Consider the following 17,588-nt stretch of genomic DNA (forward strand, 5'->3'; position numbering starts at 1 on the left):
CCAGTAATTTATTTTAAGAAGTCTGATGAGATTCTAATTTTTAGAGAATACATTTTAATGTATATTTAACTTTTCTTTTCCTCTGAAAATACCCTTTATACCTGGTATGCTGAAATGTCATAAAGAGGTGGATCTATTGGATTTTTACATTTATTCATTTTCTGGAATGACTACACACCATTTAAATACAATCTTACATTTAATTTCTCTTGTAGTCATTATTAAAAATTGAGGCATATTTTTTAAAATTTAACTTCAGTCACTATTGATTTTAAATTGTTCTTTCTTGTTCTGAATGTTCCTTTGCTATGGAATCATACTATTTCCCTAGATGAGATAATCCTCTGTCTCTTTAAGGGTTTAGAACATAATTAAATTTGTCCTGATGAGACCTTGATAAATCTGACTGTTTTAATTAGCCATGCAGACCTCCTTGAGTTTGCTTTGCAAACATAGAGTTACACAGTTTTTGAATACCAAGGCCATAAAGTCAACTTCTACCTAGAATCTTTCCTAAGCCATCCTGGCTGAAATTTTAATATTTTTTGTTATTCCAACCCAAGGAAATTGAAGCCAACAAACTCTTCCTATGAAATTTTACAACTGGCACCTGTAAATATGTATGAATTTGCTCTCTTTTGAAGGCCTTATAATTTGGTCAGGTTTCTTCTCTCTCAGGAAGTGATTTTATTACCATTGGTGAAGTTGGCACTTTCAAAAAACAAACTACCTTAACTCACACCATAAGAAATAGATCTTTTGAATATCCCTTTCACTAGTAGAAATTTGATTTTTTTTAAGACTCCTCAAAAAAAAATCACTAGGACCAGACAGTTTCACTAGAGAATTTCACAAAATCTTCTTAAAAAGAATAAATATCAATTCTGTACACCCTTTCAGAAAATAGAAGAGAGGGGAATACTTTTACTTCATTTTCTGAACTTGATATTACCCACATACCAAAACTTGATAGACAGTACAGAATGAACGAACAAATAAACAAAAAAAGAAAGAAAGAAAGAAAAAGAAAGAAAGAAGAAGGAAAAGGAAAGAAAGAAGAAAGAAAGAAAGAAAGAAAGAAAGAAAGAAAGAAAGAAGAAAGAAAGAAAGAAAGAAGAAAGAAAGAAGAAAAGAGAGAGGAAGGGAAAAGGAAAGAATATAGACATTAGAAAGGAATAGAATTCATCGATATAAAGTAAGAACTATACACCAAGTGGAGTTTATTCCAAGGATCCAAGGCTGGTCCAATATTTGAAAGTCAATCAATGCAATCTATTACATCAACAGGCCAAAAAAAAAAAAACAACAGAAAAATTACAGGAACATACAGAATGCTTATACAGAATGATGCAGAAAAATATTTCACAAAATTTGACATTCTTTTTTTTTATAAAAATTTATTTATTAACTTGACAGAGAGAGAGAGTACAAACAAGTGGAGAGGGAGAGGGAGGAAACACTGAGCAGGGAGCCTGATGTAGGGCTCTGTTCCAGGACTCCGGGATCATTACCAGAGCCAAAGGCAGACACTTAGCTGACTGAGCTACTCAGTCTCCTCTCCACAGTCATTCTTGATAAGACTGCAAAACAAAAATAGAGGGAATCTCTCTCAACTTGATAAAAAGCATTTACAAAAAAAAAAAAAATGGAGCTAACATTGTACTTAGTAGTGAAAGACTGAATGCTTCGCCCTATGTTTGGGAACCTAGGCAAAGATGTCTGCTCTTACTAGTTATACATTTAATATTGTGGCACTAGTTCTAGCCAATGCAGTAAACCAAAAAGAAAGAAGGAAAGAAAAAGAAAGAAAGAAGAAAGAAAAGAAGAAGAAAGAAAGAAAGAAAGAAAGAAAGAAAGAAAGAAAGAAAAAAGAAGAAAGAAAGAAAGAAAGAAAGAAAGAAAGAAAGAAAGAAAGAACAGGAAGGAAAGGAAATTAAAAAAAAAGAAAGAAAGAAAATTCATATAGAAAAGCAAGGAGTAACTACCCCTATGTGCAAAGGATATCATTGCAAATGTAGAAAATAACAAAGATTTTACCAAAAATAGAAATGAACAAAAGATTCCTAGAGCTAATAAAGTGAGTTCAGTATGATCACAAGATTCTAGATCAATATACCTCCTCCAAAAAGAAAATAAAACTCTGTTTCTGTATACCAGCAACAAACTCATAGACTCAAACATTCAAAATATAACGCCATTTACAATCACTCAAAACAAAAATAATTATGCATAAGTTTAACAAATAGTGCATAGAGCTTGTATGCTGAAAACTACCAAATACTTTGAAGGAAATAAAATATATGTATGTTTAAATAAATGGAGACACATAATATATTTAAAGATTGGAAGACTTGCCATAACAGAAACGTCCATTTTCACCAAATTGAGATGCAGTTTTAATAAAATTTATCAAAACCCAGCAAGAGTTTTCATAGATATATACAAAAATATTCTTAACTGATACAGAAAAGCAAAAGAACTAGAATAACCAAAGCAAGTTTTAGAAGAATAATGTAGAAGATTTCAAGATTGGTTAGATAGATACATAGTAGTCAAAAGTATTTGGTACTGGTGAAATGATAGACACATAGATCAGTGGAATAGAATAGAAAACTCAGGAAAGGATCCACAAAGTATTCCCAACTGATTTTTTTTATATAAAGAAATAAAAGCATTTCAATAAAGGAAATAAAGTCTTTTAACAAATGTCCCTGAAGCAACTGGAAATCTCTTGACAAAAAATAAGCAAAGCTCAATCCAAACCTTATGTTTTATACAAAATATAAATCAGAATAGGTCATGGACTTAAATGTAAAATATTTTTTTAAAAGTTAAAAAAAAATAAATGTAAAATGTAACACTGAAACTTTGGGGGAAATATAGAAGAAAATCTTTGTGAACTATGACTAGTCAAAGTAATCCTAGACTTAACACCAAAAACAAGATGCATAAAAAGAAAAAGTGATGAGTTGAACTTCATCAATATTAAATTTTTTTTTCTGCCTGAAGGCTCTGTAAAGTGGATGAAAAGACAGTCTACAGACTGGGAGAAAACATTTTTAAGCAACCATGTATCTGACCAAAATACGAGCAACTATAATATATAAAGAACTGAAAAAAAAAAAAAAAAAAAAAAAAAAGCTTAAAAACCCAGCAATCCAGTTTAAGAGCATGGGCAAAAGGCAGCCCCGGTGGCTCAGTGGTTTAGTGCTGCCTTCAGCCCGGGGTGTGATCCTGGAGACCCGGGAGAGTCCCATGTCAGGCTCCGTGCACGGAGCCTGCTTCTCTCTCTGTCTCTGTCTGTCTGTCTGTCTCTCTCTCTGTCATGAATAAATAAATTAAATCTTAAAAAAAAAAGGGCTGGAAAGTATGTGGGGAAACTGGATTATTCATACATTGTTGGTGGGAATATAAATGGTACAACTTATCTGAAAAATAGTTTGGTGATTCTCAAAAAAATGAAATGTGCAATCACTCTACAATGCAACAACTGCACTCCTGTGCAGTCATTCCAGAATAATGAAGACATATTCATACAAAAACCAATACACAGGGGATCCCTGGGTGGCTCAGCGGTTTAGCGCCTGCCTTCAGCCCAGGGCATGAAGTTCTGCATCAGGCTCCCTGCATGAAGCTTGCTTCTCCCTCTGCCTGTGTCTCTGCCTCTCTCTCTCTCTCTCTCTCTCTCTCTCTCTCTCTCTGTGTGTGTGTGTGTGTGTCTCATGGATAAATAAAATCTTAAAAAAAATACACAAACATTTATAAGAACTTTATGCTAAATAGCTCCAAGCTGGAAACATTCGCTGTCTTTGAACCAGCGAATGAGGGAGCAGACTATGGCATGTTCGTACAGGTGGTGTGTCTGTGTCACATTGATGATAATAAAAATGAATGACAGTAGTACAGGCGATATCTGGATGAATCTCCAGAAAATTACACTGTGAGGAAAAGACCATTCTCAAAGGGTTATATATATCCTATGATTCCATTTCTACAGCATTCTTGAGCTCATAAAAGTGTAGCAATGAAGCACAGATTATTGATTTCCAGGGGTCAAGATAAAGTGTGCAAAGTAGAAATGCATGTGACTAATCAGTGACACATGAGGCATCTTACAGTGATAGGACATGTTCTATATCTCGACTGTACTGATGTCAATATCCCGGACATCCAAAACTGCTTAATATAATTTTCAAATAAATAATGTAATGGCCTCTATGCAAATATAATTTACACACATATTGAATTTTTAACTTAACTCATTTAATGAGGGAACCAGTAAGGTGTTAAAATCGGTGCACATGAGATCAGAAAAAGAAACAAAAAAAATACACCAAAACAAACAAACACAATCAGGAATCTTGAAATTAATTTGATAACAGAGGCATGAACACCTGGATAATATAAATTAAAATATAGTGTTTGATGTCAACTTTTCTAAAAGTGGAAAATCACATGAAATAACATCAATTATATTTTCTGGGACAAAAATCTGTATTGCTATTGACAGGAAACAGTTTTCTACAACTTAAGTTCTATTTCTCCAGATTTGTATGAAATAACCTAGATAATTAATAATAATCAAAGGTGCATCTTAGAAGCATTTAATTCTCAGAGATCCTGCCAAACAATGCATAGGACTTCATTCAAAGGACATCTTGAACCTGTTTTATGGTTTCTACAATCATAATATTTTTTTCTTGAAACAATTACTAAAGTAAAATACTTAGAATTTCACTTGATTGGATTTGTATTACATCTAGAGATTCATGTGCAATTAAGATCATCCTATGTCTTTTTATTATTAGATATATATGTTATATATATATAGAGAGAAAACCTCTAAGTCTACCAATGGATAGATGACGTGTATATTTATACATATAAATATTCATATATTTCTATTTCTTCTGGTATATATTATATAGTCATATATATAATGATGAATAAAATACATGGTATACATAACTATATATAACAATCATATATTTTATTTATTTTATTCATTTGAAGGTATATTTTTAAATTATATTAGTGGAAATGTGATAATATTTACCTTTATACCTTCTTATTGTTTTTTACTACTAAAGAGAATCTGGTATGTTTATTAATATGTAAATAATAGTGATCTGCTTTACTTTTTAAGAAACTTCTTGTTGGCATTTAGTATAATAATAAATTATAATAAATATATATAACTGAATATTATGTAAATGGATAATAGTGGTTTGGGGTCCAATTTTCAATGATATACAGACATAAAATTACAATAGCTCAAAGACTTTAGATGAGGTAAAGATGACATACTCTTGAAAATTATGTTAGAAAAAAAGAAGAAAATTATGTTAGAGGCAATATACAGCTCTGATAATGAAGATAAATATATTTACATTTATAAATATAATTTATAATTAAAATATATATCATGAATTTCACAAAATAGGCAAGATTTTTGCATACACATTCATATAGACACATATATAAATGTATGTGTATGTATATAACTTTAAATATTCACTTGTATCAAATTTTTGAAATATTACTAATAGATTTTTTAACTAATTCATTTTCTTAAATATTACATTTTGTTGGTTAAGCTATCATTTTTATAGTTCTCCTTGGACTATGAGAGATTCCATATAAACACCTGCTTTATATTGAAACATAAATTTTACATCACCTTAAAAATAGTATTATGCCTGTGCTAATATTTTCAACATATTTTATATATGTAAATGTATATACCATGCATCAATAATAACTTAATGCATTTCCCCAAGTTTTAAAATTTTGCATCTATGTTTTATAGGAAAAATAATTTATTTAAAGTAGTCATTTTGACCCCTTCTTTCAGGTATAGCCTTAACACAGAGAAATGACTTTGAAATAAGAGTATAAGTTGGGGTGCCATGATTGTAGTAATTACTAAGAACCATCTGTCAAGGCACGATTCCAAGAGTGGATAGCACTCTAGGTAGGTTGGCCTCACTTCACAGCAAAATCCAATTAAGGGAATTAAAGTTTTAAGCAAACCATCTCAGGATGGTACAGCTCCAAAGATAATTTCTACGAGTAAGCTCTGTAAGGAGTCTCGTTGCTATCCATTTATTTGCCAACTGATGCAGAAAAAAGAAAAAAACTAAAAGAGTTTCCATAGTCACACAGGACTCTATGTCATTGGTAGATGTAGTGAAGCAATTGCAAGCCTTTTATAGACCCTAGAAAAATCTTAATTTTAGTGCTCCCATTTGATATGATTATAAATCTATTAAAATATACTAAGCTCATATTAATTATAATTCATATGAGTAGAGTTGAAATGAATAAGAATTGACAAGTGATTTCTTGACCACATCCATTTTAAATTTATTTTTGTATATAATAAAGAAAATGGCCCAGTGTCATTCTTCTGCATGGTGTCCAGTTTTCCCAACACCATTTGTTGAAGAGACTGTGGTTTTTTTTCCATTGGAAAAATTAGTTTTGTCAAAGATTAGTTGACCATATGTTGTGGGTCCACTTCTGGCTTTTCTATTATATTCCATTGATCTGTGAGTCTGTTTTTGTTCCAGTACCAAATTGTCTTGATGACTACAGTTTTATAATATAACTTGAAATCTGGGATAGCGATGCCTCCAGTTTTGTTTTTCTTTTTCAGAATTGCTTTGGCTATTTGGAGTATTTTGTGGTTCCATACAAATTTTAAGGTCATTTGTTCTAGCTCTGTGAAAAATGTTGGTGGTATTTTGATGGGGATTGCATTTAATGTGTAGGTTACTTTGCATACTGTAGATGTTTTAACAATGTTTGTTCTTCCAATCCATGAGCATGGAATACTTCTTTGTGTCCTCTTCAATTTACTTTTTTAAAAGACTTTATTTATTTATTCATAATAGACATAAAGAGAAAGGCAGAGACATAAGCAGAGGAAGAAGCAGACTTCGTGGGGAAGCCCAATGCAGGACTCCATCCTGGGACCCAGGATCACACCCTAAGCCAAAGGCAGATGCTCAACCAGAGCCACCCAGGTGTCTCCCTCTTCAATTTCTTTCATAAGCCTTCTGTAGTTTCCAGAATACAGATCTTTTACCTACTTAGCTAAGTTTATTCCTAGTTATCTTAGTGTTTTTGGTGCAATTGCAAATGGGATTGATTCCTTGATTTCTTTTTCTGCTGCTTCATTATTGTGCAGAGAAATGCAACAGATTTCTGCACTTCGATTTTATATCCTAGAACTGAATGAATTTATGTATTCAGTAAATGTGAATTTATATATTTTTCCAATTTTTTGGTGGAGTCTTTCAGGTTTTCTACATAGAGTATCATGTCATCTGCAAATAATGAAAGTTTGACTGCTTCCTTGACAATTTGGATGCCTTTTATTTCCCTTTTGTTGTCTTATTGCTAAGGCTAAGACTTTGAATATTATGTTAAATAGTAATGCTGAGAGTGGACATTCTTGTCTTCTTCCTGACTATAGGGGAAAAGCTCTCAGTTTTTCTCAATTGAGGATGATGTTAGCTGTGGGTCTTTCATATATGGCCTTTATTATAATGAGATATGTCCCATCTATCCTTACTTTGTTGTTGTTGTTTTTCTTTTTTTATCAAGGAAGGATGCTATATTTTGTCAAATGCTTTTTCTGAAAATCTAGAGGAGAACACAGGTAGAAACTTCTTTGACGTTGGCTGTAGCGACTTCTTACTAGACACACTGCCACAGGCAAGGAAAACTAAAATGAACTCTTGGGACTTCATCAAGATAAAAATCTTCTGTATTGCAAAAGAAACAATCAATAAAACTGAAAAATAGCCTATGGGATGGAAGAAGATATTTGTAAATGACATATCTAATAAACAGGTAGTGTCCAAAATCTATAAAGAACTTATCAAACTCAACACCCAGAAAACAACTTACTTAAGAAACAGGCAGAAGACATGAATAGACAATTTTCCAAAGAAGACATCCAGATAACTAACAGATGCATGAAAAGATGCTCAACATCACTCATAATCAGGAAAATACAAATCAAAACCACAAGGAGATACCACTTCACACCTCTCAGAATAGCTAAAAGTAACAACACAAGAAACAATAGGTGTTGGTAAGGGTGCAGAGAAAGGGGAACTTTCTTGCACTGTTGATAGGAATGCAAACTGGTACCACGACTCTGGAGAATAGTTTGGAGGTTCTTCAAAAAGTTAAAAATAAAACTACCCTATAATCCAGCAATTACACTACTAGGCATTTATCTGAAGGATACAAAAATACAGATTTGAAGGGATACGTGAACCTTGATGTTTATAGCACCATGACCAATAATAGCCAAACTATGGAGAGAGTCCAGATGTCCACTGAATAATGTATGTATAAAGAAAATACGCTATATATACATATGTATATATATATATACCCCCCCACACACACACACAATGGAATATTGTTCAGCCATCCAAAAAATGAAAAGTTGCCATTTTCAATGATGTGGATAGAGCTAGAGTGTATTACTTTAAGTAAAATAAGTCGAAGACAAATGCCACATGATCTCACTCATATGTGGAATTAAGAAAGCAAATGAGGGTTAACCTTCTGACTCTTGATTTCAGCTCATGAAATCAAGCCCCCCATCAGCTCTGTGCTCAGTAGGGATTCTGCTCAAGATTCTTTCTCTCCCTCTGTCCCTCCCCCAACTCTTGCAGTTGTGTAATCTCTCCAAAATAAATAAATAAATAAATAAATAAATAAATAAATAAATAAATAAATAAAATAAAATAAAGTAAAGTAAAATAGGGGCACCTTGGTAGTTCAGCCAGTTGAGTGTTCAACTCTTCATTTCAACCCATGTCATGACCTCAGGGTTGTGAAATCAAGTCCCAGGTTCGGCTTATGCTCAGGGAGAGTCTGTTCAAGAATGCATCTCTCCATATACCTCTGCCCCACCCCCCATGCCCTTGCACACACTCTCTCTCTCTCTCTCTCAAAATAAAAAAAAAAAAAATAAAATCTAAAGATAAATAAATTATTTTTAAAAAGAGGGAAAACAGATAAACATATGGGAAGGAGAGGAAAAGGATAGAAGGAAACAAGCCGTAAGGGCTTCTTAACTATAGAGAACAAACTGAGGGTTGATGGAAGGTGGTGGATGGGGCATGAGCTACATAAGTGATGAGTATTAAGGAGAGCACTTGCTGTGATGAGCACTGAGTGTTATATGTAAGTGATGAATCACTGAACTCCACTCCAGAAGTCAATATTGCACTGTATGTTAACTAAAATTTAAATTTAAAAAAATTGACAGATGATTTTGTTTTATAGATAAATATGTATTACTATTTTTTCGATAAGACATATTTTTTCTCTATCAACTATTTTTTATTGGTCCTTTAGAAAATTGCAGACATGAGGTACTCAGGGTGTACTGTATGATCAATATAGTGAGTGTCTACTGGTATACACAAGCTCACTCCTACTACTATTTCCACTACTTTTCCTCCAGTCTCAAGACTGAAGAGAACTTTGTAGGTGGTTATGTGAGAATAAAACAAACTCCCATTCTTATTCTCTCACAAGGGCTTCAGGTAAAAATGTTTTCCTTTCTCTAAGAAATAAAAATGTCCTAAGAGTTGATTCCACTGTCTCCAATTTACTCTTTTCCATTTTAATTAATCACTATAGTAGTTCTACATTATTTAATATATTTTCTTGTAAGTTTCTTTCAATCCTACCTAAAACTTCCATTAATTTAAAAACATTATTTTAACCCTATCACATATACCAATAAATTGTATATAAACAGATAAGCATACTAAAGTAGTTTTCATTTCAGAGTCTATGAAACTGTGGAACAATCACCTTGAAAGAATCCTTTAGAAGGAAGAGGAATTAATTATCTCAGTCTAATTTATTGATCATTAGAAATCTACCTTTAGGATATGTTTTATCTGTTTGTTCTTCTAATGTCCCTTGTAATGGGTTTGTTTTCACATCAGATTTTAAAGAATGATTAACTAGACACCAGTGAGTTCATTTTTCTTTCTTGAAATGTACATGCTTTTACTAGCATTCTGGTAACCTACTTAATTTTTGTAAATTCATATGGATAGTTTTCTGCTTATATCAGCATTGTTTAGCACATTGGCAATTCTATGCAAAATAATGTATAGGAAATTTAAAAGTGATAATAAATACACTTGAAAGTCTAACAGAGTCTCAATATTATTTCTATTTAAAAATAGGGATGTTTAAAACAAGTGGACAGTATACAGTAGACAATAAGTAAACAAGGTAGACATTGATGTTTACCTGAGAATGACAAAATCCAAATTATTTTATATTTAATTGAATGATGATTTTGGTAGCATGTAATTAAAATCTTGTTTTTCCTTTTCTGTATTTTAATTTGATTGCCTGATTTCTCTCTGTGAGGGAAGGCCTATTCCATTTAGATATAATCAAGTCAGGATCATAGAACTATAAATACTTATAGTTTGAAAATACTTCATTTTAAATTTATATACCCTATAGATCTGTTATGGAGATAAAATAAGTTAATGCATTTAAAGTACCTTAAATCGTGTCTGGCATGTACTAAGTGTATAGTAAGTCCTACATGATGATGATGATGATGATGATGAAGATGATGATGATCTAGCTAGATATATCAGAAGGATTCAGCTACCTGGATATAGAATAAGAAAAGAAAATTGTCTGATCCTCAGTTAAGTGATCTTTTCCCCCACAATATTTCTCATTTAATCTTAACAACAGCTGTGTTAAATAAATTTTAGTCAAAGCCCTATTTTACACAAGAGGACGCTAAGGCAGGAGAATATAACTTGGAGGTCTTTAATGACACGCGAAAATCTGGTGCCAGTAACTGTCATTCTGAATTCTGTATTTACTACTGAATCCAAAAATTTGAAATCAAATTATAAATAGGGCCAATTAATAAACACTACTAGATCTATATCAAGAGATGAAGAAGATTTTTATTTCACATCTATGATGTCATGTAAATGACAATTTGGACCACTGGAGTGATAACTGAAAAAGTTGGCAAGATTAAGTCATATTGATGCATTATTGTGTTAAATTCCTAAAGTTACACCCTCCCCCCCCAGATTTATATAACCATAAATCTGAAAGAATCGTCATAGCTCAGAATCCTATTAGTTTTGACGCCTTCACAGATTATGTTGACCAATAAACCTCACCATGTTGTCCATCAGAAATTCACCCATTAAAAAAATATGATGTCTTACTTATTATGTTTAGCCAAAAAAGAATACTTGTCCAGTATTGGCAAAAATTTCATATATTTCCTTTGGTCCATGCTTATGTAAATATTGCTATTCCATAACACTCATTTCCAGGAAGCTTATATAAAATTTCTGAATACATCTCAACATACATTTCTGGTAATACTATCAAAGGATCAGAACTAGTAAATAGACTGAAATTCTCTTGCCATGCCTGCTCTCTTTATTCCTCCTAATGGCAAGACCTTAGTGCCATCCCCAAAGGAGAGGTGCATATAAAATCTATTAACAACTCCAAGAGTATCTTCAAAATTTCCCCATGGCAAGGCTTATAATGCTGGTAGTCATTGACAGTAACTCCCAGTTTTAGATATTAGTTGTTATTAATGATGACTCTTCTAGATCTTCCTGTGAGATAATTCTAGGTCTTTAAACATCTCTTAACTCAATGTTTATTTCTGAGCACCATGTTAGGAGGGAAGATGAGAACAGAATACCTTATAACATCTTGGAAATGAGTCTTTGTCTCACAGTTTCATGGAATGTGAAATGTGTACTACATTTAGCTTTGTGGTGTTTGCAAGTAACCAGCTAATGAATTTTAAACTTAAATGAGTGCGTGATTTACTTTTTAAAAACAGGGTGGATTCCATTTCACATACACATTTGGACTTACTCCCTTGAGTGGGTGAGAAATAGATGATATTAAGGCAGTTCACAGACCTGCATACAATCCTATCGATGCCCAGACTTGTCTCTTATCATCCACAACATCTAATGAAACAAAATTTGAGGCAAGCTATAGTTTTGTGGAGCTCTGTTAATGGATAAAGACATTTTTTTGTTTGCTTGGTTTTGTGCTTGGAAAGATTTGTGTTACTTATTTTTTGTTTTAAAGTTTTTATTTATTTGAATAATTGTAGGAAAACAATCATTTTAAAACTAAAGCACTTTAGCACTGATTTTTTTCTCTTGCAAAAAAAAAACGTAAGTGGTAAATTGTAATTGTTAATTGCAGTTATCAAGTAGTAGTTACTGTTTTTAAGTAAGGCCTCCTGAAATATGTGTACATTTATTTTTTTAAAAAGCAGTTATGCTAAAATACACAAGATATAGAATGCTTGAAAAAATGATATAAGAAATTGTGTCATTTTGCTGTTTAATGTCGCTTCCAAGAGGTCATGGAATTATGACTAACATTACCATTGCCAATCACACTGGCCACGGAAGAATTTATGAAGAGGAAAGAGAACATTTTTCTCTATGAAACTGCAACCATGGCTGTGGGAAAAACTACCTGGGCCCCCTTATAAATAATGAGTAATCTAGTTATCTTCAAAGTGTTATTGAACTACAAGCAAAAGGCTAAAATCAGTATGGTAAAATCCAAAGTATCATGTAATGTTCATATAGGTAGAAAGTAAAGAAGTAGCAGAAAAGTTACTTTATCTGTAAGAGTTAGCATCTGGAAATTCCTGTCTTAATGACTATTTTAAAAGAATTAAATAGGGGCACCTAGGTGGCTTATTTGGTTGGGTGACCAACTCTTGATTTTGGCTCCGGTCACAATCTCAGGGTTGCGGGTTGGAGCCCTGTGGCGGCTTCACATTGAGCAAGGATTCTGCTTGAGATTCTCTCTCCCTCTTCCTCTGCTCCTCCCCCTGCTCATGTATGCTCTCTTTCTCTCTAAAATAAATAAATAAATCTTAAAAATAATTAAATATTAATCCTCACTGTGCTTGTGTCACCTGCCTAACATATGAATATTTACAGAGTACTCTGTGTTTCTTTAGGGTGCAATTCTTGGGTTACTAGTATTGGCCTACTCTGTGTTTAAAGATTGGCACAGTCTATTGCCTTCCTTAAGGCCTTTACTATTCACTTAGCCACCCTTCCTGAGACTTGTGGTGTAGAATCATCAATCCCTCTGAGTGGTAGTCAGAATAAAATAACTGCAGGATATCTAGTAAAACAAGTATGTATTACTATTCAAATACTCATCATTTATGTCATATAGAGCTATTCCTGCAAATCAGTTTTCTATAACTATCCTTGTTATTGGTTATGATGATTAATTAACTTAGATAAATTAAATTTATAAACATTATTATCACAGGATATTTGTTTCTTGTATTTAAATCCACTCTGTGGATCTTGAAAAGATTCAACAACTTTGTATAGGAACAAAATAAGATGTGTGTTCTAGCTTGGAGAAAATACATTTTTTTAGTTTATCTCAATTTATACTTTCCAAAAAGCAAAGAGAGAATACATTTATTTGGAAAAAATACTACAGAGTGAAGTATTTTGTATGCATATTTTATTCTCAGCACTGGTCCAAGAAATATAACTTGTATTAAAGACAATTTTCTAAAAAGTGGTAGCAGCCTTTATTTATTTAATTGAAATCTGGTTTTCTGGGGAAAAAAATCTGCTTTCAAGTATGGTCTGCCTTCTCTCTTGTAGTTCCTTCACATAATCATCTGCCAATTTAAAAACTGCATAGCATAGAATTAATTATGTAAATTTTAACAGCTGATTATAGGGAGACAAAAAACAAGGTTATTTTCTAGTAAGATTATAAGATGGAGATTCCTAATTGCTGGACAGCTGTCATCATTAGGATTTATTCAAATAGCTAACTAGCCCAAACCAGAAAGCAGAAACAGCAGCTGCAAACTAATACACTCACACATGTACACATACACACACACACACTCTCACACATAATTATTATAGATTATTTCAAATTATTCAAGAATCATACTTCTCAGCTACACATTAGAATCAATAAATGGAACTTTTACAATAAATCAGTGTATGAAGTCCATCCCAACACAACAGAATCAGATTATCTGAAGGTGGGTTCCAGGAATCAATAGCGATCCAAAGCTTTCCAGACAATTCTAATGTAATGCACTTACATATTCTCATATACATATATATACTATATGTGTGTGTATATATATATTATACATATATTACATGTGTGTATATACATTATACATACATTTTACGTATATAAAAATATATTTTAAATATATATAATAAATCAGCACAACACGCATAACCTTTCAGTCCTGACGTTTAAGAAACTAGACTTATCATCAATCGCTTTATTTCTTCACACATATTCCCTCAGCTCTCTCTTCATTTTTATTTTAGTGTTCAATAAATAACCTATGCTTTACATTGATAATATACCTATAGTTCTTTTTGTGAATCCATGTGAAGAAACTTGTTTATTCCTAAACATTTTTGCTTTTTTTAAATTTTCTACAGCATAATAATTCAAACATTACTATATATTAAATTTGTTACTTATTTGATCAATAATATTATTACTAACTCACCTAATAGGAAAGAATACTCAGAACCCAAGTTAAAACTCAAATGAAAGTTGCTTCACAGTTACGTAAGGGCTTTTTTTTTACCATTAAGTACTTTATTAGAATCAAATAACTATTGAAGGTATAACATTAGAAAAATATCTCACTTAAGGAAATTGGCAAATAATGACAGAGTATAAAGAAATAATTAGTCATAAATTCAGCATCATTTATATCAAATTATTGTTGCATAGATGACAATATTTTAGAATTTTGCTCTTGCAAGATTATTCTGCTTAACATTTTTTCCAGACATATTTTGATCTATGTTGTTGTGTCATAAAAGTAATTGTCTTACCATCAAAATTATTATAGCTCAGGGCACCTGGGTGATTCAGTGGTTGAGCATCTGCCTTCGGCTCAGGGCACGATCCTGGAGTCCTGGGATTGAGTCCCGCATCGGGCTTCCCACAGGGAGCCTGCTTCTCCTTTGCCTATGTCTCTGCCTCTCTCTCTGTGTCTCTCATGAATAAATAAATAAAATATTTTAAAAAAACATTATTCTAACTCAAAAGGCCGTTTCCTCTCTGTGTGTGTTGTATGTGTTTGAGCAGTAAATCTTTTTAAGCTTATAGAATTTATCTCAGGAAAAAAAAATCTTTTTTTTTTTTTTTAGGAAAAAAAAATCTTAACACAATGTTTGATATTTTAGGTTCCTGACTTCAACTGACTTCAACTGACTTCAACTGTTAAAATAAAAAATGTAATAGAAGGTAAAAGAGGAAAGCATTACAAAAACTGGAGCATGATACCAGTAATTGGGGGGGGGGGCAATACTTTTTTAAAAATTTAAATTCAATTTGCCAATATATAGTATAACACCCAGTGCTCTTCTCATCATGTGCCGTCCTTAATGCCTGTCACCCAGTCACCCCATCCCCCACCCACCTCCCCTTCTGCAACCGTTTGTTTGTTTCCCAGAGATTGGAGTCTCTCATGGTTTGTCTTCTTAATGGGAAAAATCAATACTTAAGGGAGGCACTGGGCCTAGATGATGACATGCACTTGGAGGATAAGCCCAAAGATTATTTTCTAATTTCTAATTAATTGCTGGCAGGCATTGATAATGAAGTCATCCTATTATTAAACATCTACACCAAAATAAACATATTCATTGCGTATTAATTAGCAACAAAATGATCTACAACTCAACAACCTAGAGAAGTCACAACTTTCTCTTTTTTAAGTCCAGATGGTCAGTCAGGCTGCTCGGATCCAGGAAGTAATCCAAGAACTTCTGTTCTTTTAATCTAGTTTCTGACATCCCCTGGCGTATTTCCCTAATTCATAGAAACTAAAGCGCTCCCCATGTCCTACGCTGACAGTTGAGTGTCTGGGGCAGGGACCTCAGAATCCTCTTTAAGAGCAGAGTCACAGGCTCAAACCAAGCTGCCAGGGAGGCTGGGTCATGCGGTTCCTGTCTCACCGGTGGCATAGCTTATGAAAACGTGGGGGGACTTTGCCACAAAATGGGGAATTAGAGCATGAGCCTGCGGGTAGTTACCATTCCATTTCACACTATAATGATTTAGTAAGGAACTGCTGCGTGGACAGTGTCCCGGGACCCCGGAGAGGAAGCGGGGGACGCCGCCAGCCCTCCTCGTGCTGCTGTCGGTGACCCTGGCCGCGACCCTGCCCCGGGCGGGCTCCCACCCCCCAGGTCCTTGGACACCGCCGTGTCCCGGCCCCACACGCAGGTGGTGCGGTTCGACAGCGACTGGGCCACTGCGAGGAGCAGCAGGGCCGGGGTATCGGGACCGGGAGACGCGGGGCGTCAAGAAGTCCGCACCGATAAACCGAGGGGACCTGGACGCCCTGCGCGGCTGCTACAAGCAGAGCGAGGCGGTCCCACGCCCTCCAGACCGTGTCCGCCTGTGACCTGGGGCCGACGGGCGCCTCCTCCGCGGCCACTGGCAGGACGCCTACGACGGTCGCCTGCACCGGGACCTGCGCTCCCGGCCGGCGGACACCGCGGCGCAGTGTCCCGCGCAAGGGGGAGGCGGCAGGTGCTGCAGAGCCGAGAGCAACGACCCGGAGACGACGAGCGCCGAGCGGCTGCGGAAGGACCGGAGACGCGGAGGGAGACGCTGCAGCGCGCAGAACCTCCCAACACGCGTGCGACCCGCAGCCCCTTCTCGGACCGGACCGTGAGGTCACCCTGAGCTGCAGGGCGCTGGGCTTCTACCCTGCGGAGAACGCTCTGACCTGGCATGGGATGGGGGGGGGGCAGACCCAGGACACAGAGCTTGTGGACACCAGGCCTGCAGGAGATGGGACCTCCGAAGTGGGCGGCTGCGGTGGTGCCCTGTGGACAGGAGCAGAGGTACAGGTGCCATGTGCAGCATGAGGGGCTGGTGGAGCCCATCACCCGGAGATGGGAGCCTCCTCCTCCAAAGTCCCACCATTCTCATCATCAGCATTGCTGCTCTGATTCTTGTGGTCGCTGGGGTGATTGGAGCTGTGACCTGGATGAAGCAGCGCTTGGGAGGAAACGGACCAGGCTACTCTCGTGCTGCACGCGATGACAATGCCCAGGGCTCTGATGTGTCTCTGACGGCTCCTAAGGTGTGAAAGCAGCTGCCCTGTGGGGACTGAATCATGCAAGATGTGTTCACATCTCATGTGATGACATCAACAACCCTGGCTCGTCTCTTTGCAAAGTGTCAGGATGTGCCTGTGCCCCTAGGAACATAATGTGAGGAGGTGGGGAGATTGGCCCACCCTGCCCACCATGACCTGTCCTAATCTGATGTGCACTCTCTTCCTTGATGTGCTTTCCTGTCCAGCAGAGGCAGGGCTGGACCATCTCCATCCCTGTCTTTGTTTCATGTTTTCATGTTGAGTACTAATGACTTACTACCCAATTGAAAATAAGAATCCAGATATGAGTTTGTGTTTCCTAAGTCTTGGGATGTGGAGCTGATGAGGTAATAAAAGGAGA

At 35.2% G+C, this 17,588-nt stretch overlaps 1 pseudogene; it reads left to right on the forward strand.

The window, feature by feature from the left end:
- Nucleotides 1-17,218, forward strand: part of LOC129508652 (DLA class I histocompatibility antigen, A9/A9 alpha chain-like) — a 100,574-nt pseudogene extending 83,356 nt beyond the window's left edge.
- Nucleotides 17,219-17,588: the final 370 nt, after the last annotated feature.

Source organism: Nyctereutes procyonoides, unplaced genomic scaffold (assembly GCF_905146905.1).
Source record: "Nyctereutes procyonoides isolate TBG_1078 unplaced genomic scaffold, NYPRO_anot_genome, whole genome shotgun sequence".
NCBI lineage: Eukaryota > Metazoa > Chordata > Mammalia > Carnivora > Canidae > Nyctereutes > Nyctereutes procyonoides.